Source organism: Castor canadensis, chromosome 18 (genome assembly GCF_047511655.1).
Source record: "Castor canadensis chromosome 18, mCasCan1.hap1v2, whole genome shotgun sequence".
NCBI classification, from domain to species: domain Eukaryota; kingdom Metazoa; phylum Chordata; class Mammalia; order Rodentia; family Castoridae; genus Castor; species Castor canadensis.
In genome coordinates this window covers 7452639-7470013 of record NC_133403.1, presented here as the reverse complement: position 1 = coordinate 7470013, position 17375 = coordinate 7452639, and the positions used below count along the sequence as shown (strand labels likewise).

General features: G+C 38.6%; 1 pseudogene; it reads left to right on the top strand.

Annotated features, from left to right (window-relative positions):
* Positions 1 to 9177: 9177 nt before the first annotated feature.
* Positions 9178 to 11229, top strand: LOC141418825 (fragile X messenger ribonucleoprotein 1 pseudogene; annotated as a pseudogene).
* Positions 11230 to 17375: the final 6146 nt, after the last annotated feature.

Genomic DNA, 17375 nt, shown 5'->3' with positions numbered 1-17375 from the left:
AAGACTTCAATAATCAGCTAGACAAAAAGACAAACTCCATGGATGTCAGCCACCCTTATTCCCAGGCCACCCATGTCTGCCCAATGGACTCATGAACAGAGAAGCAAGTGATGGTTACATAGAGGCTGTGTACCAGTTGGCTGATATGGTCTGTACCTTAGCAAAGCTGTCTTGCCTACTGCTGACACCAAGTGGGTAATATATCAAGAGTAGAGACAAACGTAGAACCCAGGGAGCACTATCCCCAGGGAACCAGCCTGGCACCAGGTGGCAGGTCGATTCTATTGCAACCCTTCTACCATGGATGTGGATTTGCTTTCCCCACTTCTACTGCCTTTCCACTCCCTGCACTCTTAGGATGCCATAGCCACCATCATAGCAACCTCTCCTCAGCGTCGTGTCTAATCAAAGAACTCTTCTGCTAAAAGGATGTGCAGCATGGAATTAACCATTCTTACCAAGTACCCTTCATTTAGAAGCAGCAACTTAATTAAAAGTGGAATGTCTTATTGAAGATTTAACCATGACACAGGTTGATGTAAGGTACTGCCAAATAAAGGCCACACCATGTGTGGAAAATTTATTAAAAGATTTATTAGGATCCAGACCACAGGGCTGCCCCCTCCTCTCCCCTCCCCCACAGGTCAGGGAGCAGTGGCTTGGCTGAAATGAGTACTGTGCTTTATAGGAGGGTCCAAGCCATGGTGGAGGGAGAGAGTTTCTGGCCTGATTATCTGTGACCACCAGATGGAAAAGGTCAGCATGCCTGGCTAGTTGAGTAACTGGAAGTTCCTGAGTTGTTTTGCAAGCAGAGAAGCAATCAAGCAGGGAAACAAGCTGGGGAGAAACAAGCGGTCATAAATCAGGGGTTCTGGTTTTGGTGCCAGCCTCACGAACTTCCACCTGCCCCAAGAATGCCAGGGACCGAACATTTGAAAGATAACCTCTTAAAATATGGGGCTCTGTCTTACAGGCTGCTTTTGTGTATTGAACTAAAGCCCATCAGATGACACAATGCTTTAAGGATGCCCAGGGTTTGTTTTAATCAGGGATGGTAAGACACACAAACACAGAAATCACTAATACAAGGGAAGAAGTTAGTTATACTCACAGATTTTAAGAGAAGGGGATACATCATGCATACAGGGAAATACAGGGTGGGTCAAGAGGCACAGAGAAGGGAGAAATATCGGCAAGAGCCTGGAAGGAACAGAGGAGACAACAGAGACAGGTTTTTAGACTTGCTAATTTGAATAATTTCATTGGGCTCTGGAACACAGGAACAACTAGTGTACTTAGTTATCTGGTGCTGGATATATGGACAGTGGCCAGAGTGTGAGAGCACAATGAAAGAAGTACTTAGGGGTCTGTGCTCTGGGTAGGTTTGTTAGCATTTGCTAGCTCCAGGAATAAGCTCACCCTGGAAGGGACAATACCTCCAGAGTCAGCAATGTCCCCAGATGTCAAAGCACTAAAATGTAGTAAAATAAAAAGGCATACAGTCTTCCTGGAAGCCAGAACACCTGGCTTGATTCTCAGACTAGTTGAGAATCAAGGGGTAGAAGTGGGAGTGGCTTCTTTCATGATGAAGCCTAATAATACACTCAGCTACGTTTGCTTTCTAGCAACTCTGAGCTCTGCTGCTTTGAAGATCTTAGATCCTCACTATAAAATGCTTCTATCAGAAGACACTTCAGTGGTCCCACTGGGATGGAACCCAAAGAAGAAGGGTGAACTGATAGATCCTAATTACTAAAGGGTAAGTGGGTTGCCACATGAAGGAGAATAGGAGGGGCTTATATAGAACCCAGACTAATAAGCATACTAGTACTTCTTCATATTCAGACCCTTTGAAAGTAAAAATAAAAATAACCTCAGGTTCAGATCTATGAGCACCTAAGATTCTAGTTGAGGACCAGGAAATACTGATTGGGTAGTAGAAGACAGAAGCCATAGCTATCAATTAAGACTCATGATTAGGTGCTATGGTTTGAATATGATTTGTCCCCTTGAAACTCAAATTGAAATTTAATCTCCATTAAAAGACATTAAGAGGTGAGACATTAAGAGATGAATAGGGATCTGCCCTCATAAATGGATTACTCCATTCTTGTGATTAATGGAAGACTGGATTAATGGGTTATCCCTAAGTGGCATCACTATAAAAGCCAGTCTAGGCAGGCTCTCATGTTCTGTCTCCTGCCATGTGATGCCCTGTGTTGCCTCAGGATTCTTCCAGTAATCAGAGCATCACTAGATGCAGCCTCTCAATATTGTACTAGAGCTGTGAGTCAAAATAAACCTCTTTTCTTTGTAACTTATCCAGTCTGTTGTATTGTGCTATTAGCAAAAGAAAATGAATTAGACATTAAGATTGACAGATTTAGTAAATAAAAATACAGAGGTCAAATGAAAGTTGAATTTCAGATGGACAATAAATAATGTTTTAGCTCAAAGTCATGCATTGTTTGAGTGTCCTACATTTTATCATCCAACCCTATTCATGCCCTGTTTAAAAAGAAGGACTGTAGTAACTTGGCACATTTTTATTTGCTTCTCACATGTATTTAAGTGTTCATAATTATTAGCCAGGTTCTCTTTTCCTCTTATCACTATTATTTTATTTACAAGTTACTAACAAGATATTCAGAAAGACTGTGATTAGACTGAAAGTGATATGTATATTGTTACCTGTAGATGCAATTACTCTCAGGAGCTTGCATCTCCTCATTTTGGGGAGAAGGTAAGAATTTCTTTGTATAAAGGACAACTGCATCCTATTAGATGGGACACAGTATTGCTTTTCAGTTTCTCAAAAGTTCAACTGACCTGTAAACATCAACTTTGCCAGTGGGTGCAATGCTAGGCTTTGCCAATAGAGGGCACTGGAGGAATGTTACAAGATCATAGCAACAAGATGGTGACTCAATCTGTTCTTTCGCTTCCTTTCCTTTATGTGTATCTGATCAGCCCCATAGTCAGGTTTTCGGATGGACCAGTCCCACCTCACCAGCCCTGACCACCCAGCTCCAACTCAGTGCTCAGGCCCGACCTCCACCTGGCAGTCTCTTCCACAGTAGTTCCAGGCTTACTCCCAAATAACCAGCTCCAGCTTACTTTACCTTCTGGTGATGGTGAACAACATCTATGTACCAGCCCTAACCCATGTTCTGACAAGGATCCAGATGATCTGTCAGCCAAATGTTGGCTCATGCTGCTTAAGGCTGCCTTGCCTTACTCAGTCTCCTATCTCAGACTGCATCTTTTCCCTTCTCACCATTCATTCATTCAAGTGTTCATTGATCACTTACCACTTACCCGTCAGTATTCTGGTAAACATTTCAGAATGAGTCCTTGCACAGATATAAGTTGTCTTTTGGGTGTAAATCTTGGGATGACATGGCTGGGTAATATAACAGATGCAGTTAGTTGCTTAACTTTGTTTTGTTTGTTTGTTTTGTTTATTGGACAAGATCTTAAGCCAGGCTGGCCTCAAACTCATGATCCTTATGTCTTAGTCTCCCAAGTGCTGAGATTACAGGTTTGTGCCACCATATCTGACAGCTGCTTAATTTTGGAAGCATAGGAACAGAAGTGCAGACAGAAGTGAACACCAAAATGCCCTCACCTACATAAAGCTTACATTTAAGATGGAAAGAGACAATAAACATACACATAAAAACAGTAACAGGTAATAGTAACATGTGATAAGACATATGAATATGTCTACAAGTTTTGAAATTCATACTGATGGCTTTACGCTGTATATATAGTTTGGCTGCATTTTTTTTCATTCGATGTATTTTTGAAATCTAGCTATGATAAAACATAGATCTAGCTCATTCACCCTTACAGCTGAATAACTAGGATAAATGTACTGTCACATATCGTATGTATAGGCTATTTCCATTATTGCTACTACAGTAGTAGTAACTGCTACAGAAATAATGCAGCAGTTGGCATATAACACTATTCTAGGTAATGCCCAGAGGTGGAACTGCTTGGTCAAAAGACAGTACATTTTCACTTTTATTGCCCTCTAGTGTAGCTGGCCTAATTTACACCCTAACAGCAGTTAGGGGTCCTGTTTCTCTAAGCCTTTACTACACTTGAAATTGTCATCACCCTGCTCTGATGACAGCTTTCCCTTACAGTTCACAAATAATGCAGACAAAGCAGCACGTGTGCCAGACACCAGTGAACCCTCCACTGCAATGATGTGTCAAGTCTCCCTCTTCTGGCTGGTCAGGGGGCAGGAACTGGTCCCTCTTGTTTTCTGTAAGGCAGTGCTTTGCAGACTGAGAGCTCTTTCCCAGTTCTAATTCAATAATCTGTCTATCTTGGTCCATTTGCTGCTGCTAATAATACGATGCCACAAGAAGGTAAGTTATAAAGAAAAGAGGTTTTATTCTGGCTCACAGTTGTGATCCAAAGTCAAGGGGTCATATCTGGTGATGGCCTACTTGCTGGAACAGTTGTGAAGTGGTGTATGGTGTCATACGGAAGAGACAGGGGGCATGCATGTGACCTAGCCAAAGTGCTTTAATAGCAGACCCACTCTCAAGATAATCCATAAATCTACTAGCTGCAGAATAATTCTGCCCATTCTTTTGTTTGTTTGTTTTTCTAAGGTCTCATTATGCAGCCCAAACAGTGCTTGAATGCAAAATCCTCCTGCTTCAATCTCCTAAATGCTGAAATTACAGACATGTAGTACCATACCCACCTTGCATTAATCCTTTTTTTGTGAGTGAAGATCCAATTTTAAAGTCCCCACCTCTTAATATCTCATATGGAGATTAAATTTTAATGTGCATTTTGGAAGGAATAAACCATATTACAACCATAGAACTGTCCAAGCCTTAGTTTTCCAGTCAGTGTGACTGAATGGTCACTATGCCCACTGTGTGCTGGTAAATATTTAACAACCAGATCAGAATGTGTAGGAGTTGGAGAGCCCTAGTTTGTAGCATTTGCCAATTTGCTACCCTGATCACAAAGTTTGGAAAACATGCCCTTAGTCATCAGTTCTCAAGAGCTGGTGCAAGCAGCCTGTAGCACACCACTGAGCCTGCTCTTTGCAGCTGTCATGTTCTTTTATTGTGCAGTCCAAGAAACAATCATCACCTTCCTCTATGAGTAGGCAGCGACACCTGGTGGCAAAGTCAAGCAAATCACAGACCACGTAGAAGAACCTAGAGTATGAGGAAAGCAGTAAGAACCCCCACTTTTCTTTTTTCCTTTCAGAAGAACAAGCACTCAATTCAGAGAACTGCAGAACAAATTCTAAAAGCAACTGGGTTGTTCTGGACCCATCAAAATTCATGGACACGGAACCACTGACTGCCACCTCCCTACAACTAGGGCTGCTGATCTCTAACTACAACAACTTCAGGTGAGCATGCCACACCATCTGCTCTGGAGGAAACCATATAGCCCAGCATAGTTTGTGGGCAGACTGCACCCCTCATGAGTAAAGCTGTTGGCCAAATAAATGGAGGGAAATTTCTAGCTCTGCCTGGTGATGAAGGGACAGCCCCACCTGCTTTCTTCATGAAGTGTTGGATTGACCAGCCTGTGTGGAGGAGGGGTAGCCCAGCTGCAGCCTGGGGAAAATAAATACATTCTACCTTATTGGAGAAACTGGTTATGAGCTGAAACTAACAGCCTTTCCTGAGAAGAGCATTCAATCAAACAGCTGGACTCAGCTCCCAGGCTTGCCAGCAGGTAGGAAGGAATGGCTACTGCTCATACATCAGCTCCTCATGGGACTGCTTCAGAACCTGCTTGCAAAAACAAACTGATCCTGATGGCCCAAACCCCTAGAAACACCCTGTGCTTAAACACCCTCAGTGGAACCCCCCCATCCCTAAAACCTGTCTGGCAGACAGAGGCCCCATTGTTTGCCACACAGTCCAGCATATAAACCCAAAGGAGGGTCAGAGAGCAAGAGAAAGTGCTTATCAGAAGGTAAAGCACCAGGATTAGAAATCAGGGGGAAGCACCCAGTGCACTCATTGAACTCAGAGGAAACCCACTCCTCTGCAGAACAAGGAAGAAATTTGGACAATAAATACATATTTTTGTTACTTATGTCCTTCTTCTATTCTGCTGAAATTTTAATTTATTTAGCCCTCTCTTGTTTTACTTTCTTCTTGCTCACTCAGTTTTGTTTTTTCTTCTTTTCCATCGATCTCCTTATTTTCTTCTCCCCCTACTTTTCACTCCACTGCCCCATTTCCTCCACACAAACCACTAACCAAGTAGTCTATTATACCAACTTTACACATTATTCCCATCCTTCCTTTACTTATGCAATCCCTATAATAATCCCCAGGGGATTATTACTTCATAGCCCTCACACCTCATACCTATTCTCCCTATTGTATCCCCATCATTTTCATTGCCTAAGTATCAATCTCCAAGCAAACAGCTGCTATTTTCCCAATACCTGCTGTTTATGGATAATATTATCAAAGGTTTTATATATTATGTAAATAACTGTTTCAGCACTGAATTCCTGAATTTTTAATTTCTGAGTTATACCTCCAAGTCAGTGAACAGAAATGATACAACAACTTAGCTAACAAGTAAGCTAGCAAGAGCATAGGAATTATGTCAAGGTAAAGAAAACAGGTGAGTAAAACCCCCAACAAACTAATCAATCAACAACACATAAGCAAATCTCAAGGTAGATACAAGGGGTATAAATGAATGCAGGGGAATATGACTCCTCAAAAGGTTAAAAATCACACATCAGAGGATGTGGTGCACAGTGAATGGTATGTATCCTCAGTTGCTGAGGTAAGAAGAATGATGATAAAAATGACTAATGAGCTTACAGAGGAGCTTAAAGAGGACATATGAAAAAAACACAATGAATCTCAAGAGTCTACAGATATAATACATTAGAAGTCACAGAAACAACTAAATGAACTACAAGAGGATTTCAATAAACATCAAAACAAAAGCAAAGAAGTTACAAAAAAAGAAAAACAAAAAAGAAGGCAGTACAAGATATGAAAGAGGATGTTAACAAAGATATGGAAGTTCTCAAAAATAAAAGAATCAAAAAGAAAAACCATGGAAAGAAAAAATTCTGTAAATCAAAATAAATAAAATTGAAATCCACTCCAGAATACAGGAACAAGTAAAAGACAGAATTTCAGGGCTCTGAGACAAAATAAATATTAAAGGAATCTTTCCTTGCAAAAGGAGTATGCAAGTACAAAAGAGAAGAAGTGCAAGCAAAAGGCAGAGGAAATATATTCAACAAAAGAATAGCAGAAAACTCCACAAATCTGAAGAAAGAGATTCCCATCCAGGTAGAGGAGGCCTATTGGACACAAAATAGACATGACCAAAATAGAACCTCTTCACAGCATAGTATAGTTAAAACAATGAGCAGAGAAAATAAGGCAAGAATAAGGAAGGCTATGAGGGGGAGAGAGAAAAAGAGAGAGACAGAGAGAGAGAGAGAGAGAGAGAAGAAAAATAACATATAAAAGAAATAAGTTATTTCCAGAACTGAAAAAAAATTCAATCCCAGGTATTCTACCAGCAAAACTGTCATTAATATTGAAGATGGAATAAAAACCTACCAAAATAAACAGAACCTAAAACAGTGCATGAACTCTAATTCACACTACAGAAGATTCTCAAAGTAATCCTACACACAAATGATGAAAATAAACATAGCTTGAAATGATGGAATTATGAAATCTCAAGAGAAGAACTGACAAGTAATTAGAGAGCAGTATAGAATTAGCTCTACACACACAAACCCCTGTACAACAAAAACAACTAAATGAAAGGAATCATCACATACCTCTCAGTATTAACACTGAATATTAATGGCCTCAACTCCCCCATCAAAAGACATGGATTAACAAACTGGATTAAAAAGGAAAACCCAAAAATTTGTTGTCTACAAGAGACCTACATTATCAACACAAACAAATATTGTCTTAGGGTAAAATGGTAGAAAAAGAACTACCAAACTAATGGACCCTGAATACAGGCAGGATACTTATCTGATATTTATATCAGATAAAATAGAATTCAAACCTAAGTCAGTCAGGAGAGACAAAGAAGGCCACCACACATTAATAAAAGTGGCAATACATCAAGAGGAAATAACAATTGTTAATTTATATGTGCCCAATGTCAGTGTACCCAACTTCATTTAACATACACTACTGAACTTAGAAACACAGGCAGACCCCATTGCGGTGGTGATGGGAGACTTCAATACTCCTGGATCACCAATAGATACGTCATCCAGGCAGAAAAATCAACAAAGAAACTCTAGAATTGAATGACCTAGATCAAAATGGACCTAACAGACCTCTATAAAGTATCCTATCCTACAACAGCACAATATACATTCTTCTCACCAGTCCATGGAACTTTTTCCAAAATAGATCATATTTTATACCAAGAGGATATAAATTCCCTAACTATATCTATAACAAGTAATGTAATTGACGCAGCATTAGCATTTCCCAAAAAGGAGAAGTCCAGGACATGACAGATTCACTGCTGCACTCTACCAGACCTTTAAAGAACTGAAACCAACATTCCTCAGTCTTTTCCATGTAAAAGAAAGGGAAGGAACACTGCTGAAATCATCCTGCGAAGCCAGTATTACACTTATTCCAAAACAGGACAAAGACAAATAACAACAAAAGAAAATTATAGATCAATTTCTTTAATGAAATTAGATGCAAAATTTCTCAATTAACTGCTGGCAAACCTAATTAACACCAAGAAAAAGATCATACACCATGATCAAGTCAATTTCATCCCATGGATTCAGGGATGGTTCAACATATGCAAATTACTAAATGTAATATAACATATTAACAGAAGCAAAGAAAAACCCACATGATCATCTCAATAGATGAAGGAAAAGCCTTTGACAAAATTCAGCATGTTTTCATGTTAAAAGTTCTGATGAAAGTAGGAATAGAAGGAATGTACTGCAACATAATAAAGGATATATATGACAAGCCTATATCCATTAATTTACTAAATGGGGAAAATCTGCAACCATTTCTTCTAAAGTTAGAGTCCACTCTCTCTACTCTCTGCTAGCGCGGGCGGCAGCTCAGCCTAGAGCACCCACAGCCCACCTTTCGGGGGCGGGCTCCCAGCTCCAGCAGGGTTGAGGAGAAGATGAAAGAGCTGGTGGTGGAAGTGTGGGGCTCCAATGGCGCTTTCTACAAGGCATTTGTAAAGGATGTTCATGAAGATTCAATAACAGTTGCATTTGAAAATAACTGGCAGCCAGAAAGGCAGATTCCATTCCATGATGTGATATTCCCACCACCTGTAGGTTATGATAAAGATATCAATGAAAGTGATGAAGTTGAGGTTTATTCCAGAGCAAATGAAAAAGAGCCGTTGTTGGTGGTTAGCTAAAGTGAGGATGATAAAGGGTGAGCTTTATGTAACAGAATATGCAGCATGTGATGCTACATACAATGAAATTGTCACAATTGAGTGACTACGATCAGTTAATCCCAACAAACCTGCAACAAAAGATACTTTCCATAAGATCAAATTGGAGGTGCCAGAAGACTTAAGACAAATGTGTGCCAAAGAATCAGCACATAAGGACTTTAAAAAGGCAGTTGGTGCCTTTTCTGTGACTTATGATCCAGAAAATTATCAGCTTGTCATTTTGTCCATCAATGAAGTCACTTCAAAGAGAGCACATATGTTGATTGACATGCACTTTCGGAGTCTGCAAACTAAATTGTCTCTGATGCTGAGAAATGAAGAAACCAGTAAGCAACTGGAGAGTTCAAGGCAGTTTGCCTCGAGGTTTCATGAACAGTTTATCGTACGAGAAGATCTGATGGGTCTAGCTATTGGTTCTCATGGTGCTAATATTCAGCAAGCTAGAAAAGTACGTGGGGTCACTGCTATTGTTCTAGATGAAGATACCTGCACATTTCATATTTATGGAGAGGATCAGGATGCAGTGAAGAAGGGTAGAAGCTTTCTTGAGTTTGCTGGAGATGTCATACAAGTTCCAAGGAACATAGTAGGTAAAGTAATAGGAAAAAATGCAAAACTAATTCAGGAGATTGTAGACAAGTCAGGAGTTGTGAGGGTGAGGATCGAGGCCGAAAATGAAAAAAGTGTCCCACAAAAAGAGGAAATTATGACACCAAATTCCCTGCCTGCCAGTAATTCAAGAGTTGGATCTAATTCCTCTGAAGAAAAAAAGCATATAGATATAAAGGAAAACAGTGCCCATTTTTCTGAACCTAACAGTACAAAAGTCCAGAGGGGTATGGTACCATTTGTTTTTGTGGGAACAAAAGACAGCATTGCTAATGCCACTGTTCTTTTGGATTATCACCTGAACTACTTAAAGGAAGTAGACCAGTTGCGTCTGGAGAGATTACAAATTGATGAGCAGTTGCAACAGATTGGAGCTAGTTCTAGACCACCAGCAAATCATACAGGTAAGGAAAAAGGCTATGTGACTGATGATGGTCAAGGAATGGGTGGAGGTAGTAGACCTTACAGAAATAGGGGGCACGGCAGATGCGGTCCTGGATATACTTCAGGAACTAATTCTGAAGCATCAAATGCTTCTGAAACAGAATCTGACCACAGAGATGAACTCAGTGATTGGTCATTAGCTCCAATAGAGGAAGAGAGAGAGAGCTTCCTGCGCAGAGGAGACAGAGGAAGAGGACGAGGAGGAGGCTTCAAAGGAAATGACGATCACTCCCGAACAGACAATCGTCCACGTAATCCAAGAGAGGCTAAAGGAAGAACAACTGACGGGTCACTTCAGAGTTGACTGCAATAATGAAAGGAGTGTCCATACTAAAACATTACAGAATGCTTCCAGTGAAGGTAATCGGCTGAGCACGGGTAAAGACCGAAACCAGAAGAAAGAAAAGCCAGACAGCATGGATGGTGAACAACCACTCGTGAACGGAGTACCCTAAACTGCATAATTCCGAAGTTGTATTTCCTATACCATTTCTGTAATTGTTATTCCATATTAGAAAACTTTGTTAGGCCAAAGACAAATAGTAGGCAAGATGGCACAGGGCATGAAATGAACACAAATTCTGCTAAGAATTTTTTTTGTTATTGGCCATAAGCAACAAATTTTCAGACTTAAACAAAACGATCTTGAAATTTGAAACATTGTTTTTAAGTGTTCTTAGCACTTCAGGGCAGGTTTTTGTTTTATAAATTACTGAGCAGTGATATTCTTTATTAATTTGGACCATTTTCCTGCATTGGGTGATAACTCACTAGTACATTTCAGTTTTTTCTGAATAAGTATCATTTATGGTAATCACAGCAGACTTCTCTTTTCAATCTCATATAGGAGTCTTCATGAAACGGTGTGTCATTTCATGTCCTGTGTCAGTTTATGTTTTGGTCCACTTCTCCAGTATTTTAGTGGACCTTGAAATGTGTGTAATGTGACATTTGTCATTTTCATTAACAAAAAAATGTTGTATGATCTGTGCCTTTTTTTATATATTTGCAGGTAGGAAATTTGGATGCAGAGTTCAGGGACGATAAGTCAGAGAAACACTAAATGTTAAAGATGTAGCAAACCCTGTTGAACATTAGTACTTTATAGAAGAATGCATGCTTTTCATATTGTTTTCCTTACATAAACATCAGGTTAGGCAGTATAAAGAATAAGACTTGTTTTCTGTTTTTCTTTTGTTGCACTGAAATTTGACAATGTTACTGAAAGGGATGTGTAATTTTTCTGTACAGACAGAAGAAATAACTATCTTTTCATCTGAGAGAGAGGCTAAAATGTCTTCAGCTAGGAACAAATCTTCCCAGTTGAATGTTAGTAGGATGTGCCTGCTCTTTGGCCTGATGACTAATTTTAACTGAGAACCGTTTTTTAAATTTTGTCCTCCTCAGATTTTGTGATGTTTTTCATATTTTAAGTTCAACCTTACTTTGAGGAGATAGGAAAGTTGTTTTCATGTACATGTAATTACCCTGTGAAGTACAGGTACTTTGTCTAAGAAACATTGGAAGCAGGTTAAATGTTTTGTAAACTTTGAAATATAAAGTCTAATGTATAAGCAGAATTGAAAAGCATACTAGTATTGGTTAACAATACTGTTTTTCCTTTTTTGTTTCGATGTGTTGGGTTTTGGTTTTGGTTCTAAGTCTTTCTTTTTTTAATGAATGAAATTTATTGAGGAAAAATATGTGAAGGACCTTCACTCCTAAGATGTTATATTTTTCTTAAAAAAAAAATAACTCCCAAGTAGGGGTACCACTGAATCTGTACAGAGCAATACAAACTGAGGTTCTGCTTCTGATGTATTTTGTGAGTTTGTTTCTTTGAATTTTCTGTTTACAGTTACTTTTCCTTGCATACAAATAAGCATATAAAATGGCAACAAACTGCACATGATTTCGCAAATATTAAAGTCTTTTAAAAGGTATTGCCAAACATTAAGGTTGATTTCTAGCTATTTAGTCTGGTAATGTATAGCATTTGAAAACAGAAATTAGTACCTTGCACACATCATCTGTAAACTGTTTGGTTTAAAATACTGTAGATAATTAACCAAGGTAGAATGACCTTGTAATGTAACTGCTCTTGGGCAATATTCTCTGTACATAATAACGACAACAGATTGGATTTTATGTTGACATTTGTTTGGTTATAGTGCATTATATTTTGTATGCAAGCAGTTTTAATAAAAGTTGATCTTCCTCTGCTAAAAAAACAAAAACAAAACAAAATAGTCCTGGAATTCCTAGCTGGAATAAAAAGACAGGAAGAAGAAATAAAAGGAATCCAAATGGGTAAAAAGAATTTAAACTATTATTATTATTTCAGCTGACATGATATTCTACCCAACTATCCCCAAAAACCACCAAAAATCTCCTAGACCTCAAAAACACCTTCAGCAAAGTAGCAGGATACAAAATCAATTTACAGAAATCAGTAGGAATTCTATATACCAAAAATGAACAGAATGAGAAAGAAAATAGGAAAACAGTTCCATTTACAATAGCCTCAAAAAAATACCTGGGAATAAACTTAACAAAGGAAGTAAAAGACCTGTACAATGAAAACTATATACCACTAAAGAAAGAAACCAAAGAAGGCTACAGAATATGGAAAAATCTCACATGATCATGGATTGGTAGAATCAATATTATGAAAACGGCTATATTACCAAAGCAATCTACATCTTCAACACAATCCACATCAAAATTTCAATGACATTTATCACAGAGGTTGAAAAATCAACCCTAGATTTTTTATGGAAACACAAAATACCTGGAAGAGCCAAGGAAATACTGACCAAAAAGAGCAACACTGGAGGTATCACAATTCCTGACTTCAAACTATACTACAGAGACAGCAATAAAAAACAGCATGGTACTGGAACAGAAACAGACATGAAGACCAATGGAACAGAATAGAAGGTCCAGATATGAAGCCATACAACTATGCCACATGGTTTTTCACAAAGGCACCCAAAATACACAACAGAGAAAATACAGCCTCTTCAACAAATGTTGCTGGGAAAACTGGGTATCTTCATGCAGAAAACTGAAACTAGATCCATGTCACTAACCCTGTACAAATAAGTGAAAGTGAATTAATGACCTTAATATAAGCCCTAAAGTTTGGAAACAACTATCATATGTAGTAGGAAATACACTGGAGTGTGTAGTCCTAAGCAGCAACTTCCTAAATAGCACAACAATAGCTCAGCAAGTAAGAGAAAGGATGAACAAATGGAAATGTATCAAATGAAAAAGCTTCTGCACAGCAAAAGGAACAGTCACTAAACTTAAGAGACTGTTCAAAGAATGGGAGAAAATCTTTGCCAGCTATTCATCTGATAAGGGACAGAGATCCAATATCTACAGTGATCTCAAAAAACTCAACCCCCAAAGAATCAACAACTCAATGAAGAAATATGCACATGAATTGAATAGGGAATTTTCAAAGAAAGAGGTACAAATGGCTCATAAATACATGAAGTGATTAACTTTCCTGGCCATAAAATAATGGAAATCACAACTACATTAAGATTTCATCTCACCCAATTAGAATGGCTATGATCAAAAGCACCAAAAATAACAAATGTTGTGAGGATGAAGTAAAACAGTAACCCTTGTACATTGCTCATAGGAATGTAAATTAGCACAACCATTATGGAAAGCAGTATGGAGAGTCCTTAAAAAGTTAAAAATAGAACTGTCATATGATACAGTGATACCACTGCTGAGCACATACATTAGAGACACTTGCACATCAATGTTTATTGCAGCCCTATTTATAATAGCCACGCCATGCAAACAACCCAGATGCCCCACAACTGATGAATGGGTTTGAGAAAATATGATCTGTCTATCTATCTGTCTATCCATCTATCTACTTCTCCACAATGGAGCTTTATTCAGCCATAAGGAAGAATGAAAGCATGTGGGCTGCAGGTAAATGGATGGAATTGGAGGATACCATGTTGAGGGAAGCATACCAAGTTTAGATAAAAGCCTCATATTTTCTCTCATATGTGGAAAAAGAGATTCAAAAGAAAAGTATATACACAAAACCAAACATGATCATATACAAAATTATATGCAGAACATGTTTATCATAGTGGAACTAACCTATGGAACTTGGGGGAGGAGGAAAAGGCAAAGAGAAAGATAGAGTCAACAATATTGAAATACATCTGTTCAGGTAGAGTATTTAATAGTACATAGTGAAAGCTGCTGAATAATGGGGGTGGGAGGAAAGGGCTAAAGGAGAGTAATGGAAGGGGTTGAACAAAGTATAGTATATTCACAGCTGGAAACACTGAGAAACCCTTTTGAACATTGACATTGGAAGTAATGAAATAGGGAAGTGTGAAATAGGTACAGTGAGTTGGGCAGGACTTGTGGGAAGGGGAATGGGCAAATGGAGGAGATGAAGGTGAAGGAATATGGTTGATGGGCTTCCTAGACATGTAGGAAGTAGAATGATGAAATGTCTTGTGGTTGCTTTAACGCGGAGGGGAGGTGTTTGCACAAAGGTGGTGGGGGACAATCTAGCCAATGGACACATAAGGCTATTAGAATTGTCACAATGAATCCCCTATGTACAATGAATATATTTTAATAAAAATGGGAAAAATAAAATAAATTTAGAAGGAAAGAAACAATAAATGAAGCCAGGTGTGGGAACTTGGAGGTGTGGCTCAAGAGGTACAGTACTTGTTTTGCAAGCATGAATCACTGAGTTCAAACCCCAGATCCACCAAAAGTAAAAAGTAAAAGAGGAGCTGGATTCAAATTATTTAGGTGATCCCCTACTGCTCATTGGGATGGAGATAAAAAGATCTGCATTAGTAGGAGCCCCAACAAAGGAGGGACACTGATTCTTCCTGTCCTTTTAAGATCTCATTGTAACATAAGATGCAAAGCCAGGCTCTCTCTTGGTCCTCTCTCAGCTGACCAGTAAAATGGCAAAAAGACTAAATTAAGATGACCCTGATATATCCTGTATAACTACCACCAAAATCTGTTGAGTTCACTGCAGCAGTCCAAAACAATGATGCTCATGCTTGTCATCCCAAGCTACTTAGGAGTGTGATCAGGAGGATCGCAATTCCAAGCCATCCCTGGGAAAAAAAAAAAGTTTGGGAGACCTCACGTCTGTGGAAAAAAGTTTGATGTGGTGGTGTATGCCTATCAGCCCACCTACAGCTGGAAAGATAAAATGGGAGGATAACAGTCCAGATCGGCTCAGGCAAAAAGTGAGACCTTACCCCAAAATAGCCGAAGGAAAACATTTTTAAAAAGCTGAAGGTGTGACTTAAGCAATACAGTGTCTGCTTAGCAAGCATGAAGCCCTGAGTTCAAACCCCAGCACTGCCAAAACATGCTGCTCATTCTGGACCTCAGACAGGTCAGGCTCGCTGAACTAACTAGAGACCAGGAATGAACATACCTTGAATATTCTCAGCAGCAGCCCAAACCTGACCCACTGCTAAGGAAATCAGAGTCAGCACCTGTGACCATAGACACAGGTTGATTGCTGTGGCCCCTCAGCTAACAAGCTCCAAGTCTGATTCCTTATAAAGACAGTAGTGGTAGTCACTGCATCAAAAATCACTTCATCAAAAATGAAATAGCGTCGTTACCATAAAACCCCAGGATGAAATATTTTATCACTAGAGGGAGCCACACGGCATCAAATATACTTAAGGCTCAAGGTGTTCTATACAAAATTGCCCACCAGGTGGCATGTACACAGTAAGCAGGTTGGCACTCAACACAAAACTTGCTTCCCATATCCCAGTGTCCTGTGAAGAGGCAGAGAGACTGGACCAATCCTAAAAGAGGACTACATCCTTGTTTACATCAAAGGTCAGCTAAGTTGTAAGTGCTTTTTACCCCAAAATTTTACAAAAATTAAAATAGAAGGTAATTAGAGTTTTAGTTATGAATTAATCTGTGGCTAGTAAAAAAAGTTTTAATTTAATAAGAAAGTACAGATTTTGACTCACTGGGGCTTCTAGTCTCAAGTCTTCCTTGAGTCTAGAATGACAGATAGTGTAAGCACCTGATTTGGCATTTACATTTAGAGTTTAAAGCAAAGAATACAACCAGGTGCAAAGGAGTTGTTTCATAAAAACAAAAAGGTCAATTCCTCTAAAGAATAAACTGTTTATGCATCACACTACAGCAGAGATATTTGTTGAATATACTAAAATTTCAAGGATTGTAATGTGAACAATATTGAAGAATTTTTAACTATATAGTGAATTTGATAAAAAAAATTTGTACTTGGTTGTTTAAAAATCAGTAAAATTCGGTGTCTGATATCAGAAATAAACAGCCACCATAAAGTTAACATGAGTTTGTAACTTTAGCCAGTTTTAAAACAACTTGGATTCTTGCACCAAAACCCAAAAAAAATTCAAATAGAAAGATGACAAAATAATTACTGTTTCAGTGATGAAATATTATTAGAAAATCATGGGAAATGTTTAAAAAATTATAAGGAGTGTTTTTTCAAATAAATTTAAAGCCAACTGCCCATCTAATGAAAATTTTGTGACTTTCTTTTTAATTTAATTTTTATTGGCATAAATTAACTATACAAAATGATTTTACTGTGATATTTGCAACTTGCTTATGATGTGCTTTGACCCAGTTCGCCCATTTTTATTACTCTTTCTTATCCTTCCGCCTTCTCCCCTCTCATTTTCATAGGTTTTGGTGAGTTTCCTTGTGCCATATATATATATATATTACTTCTACAATATTTACCCCCAAAAAAGAAAGTGCCTTTATTGAGTTTTTAGTTGATCCCAAAGATACCCATATCAATGAAGAAATGT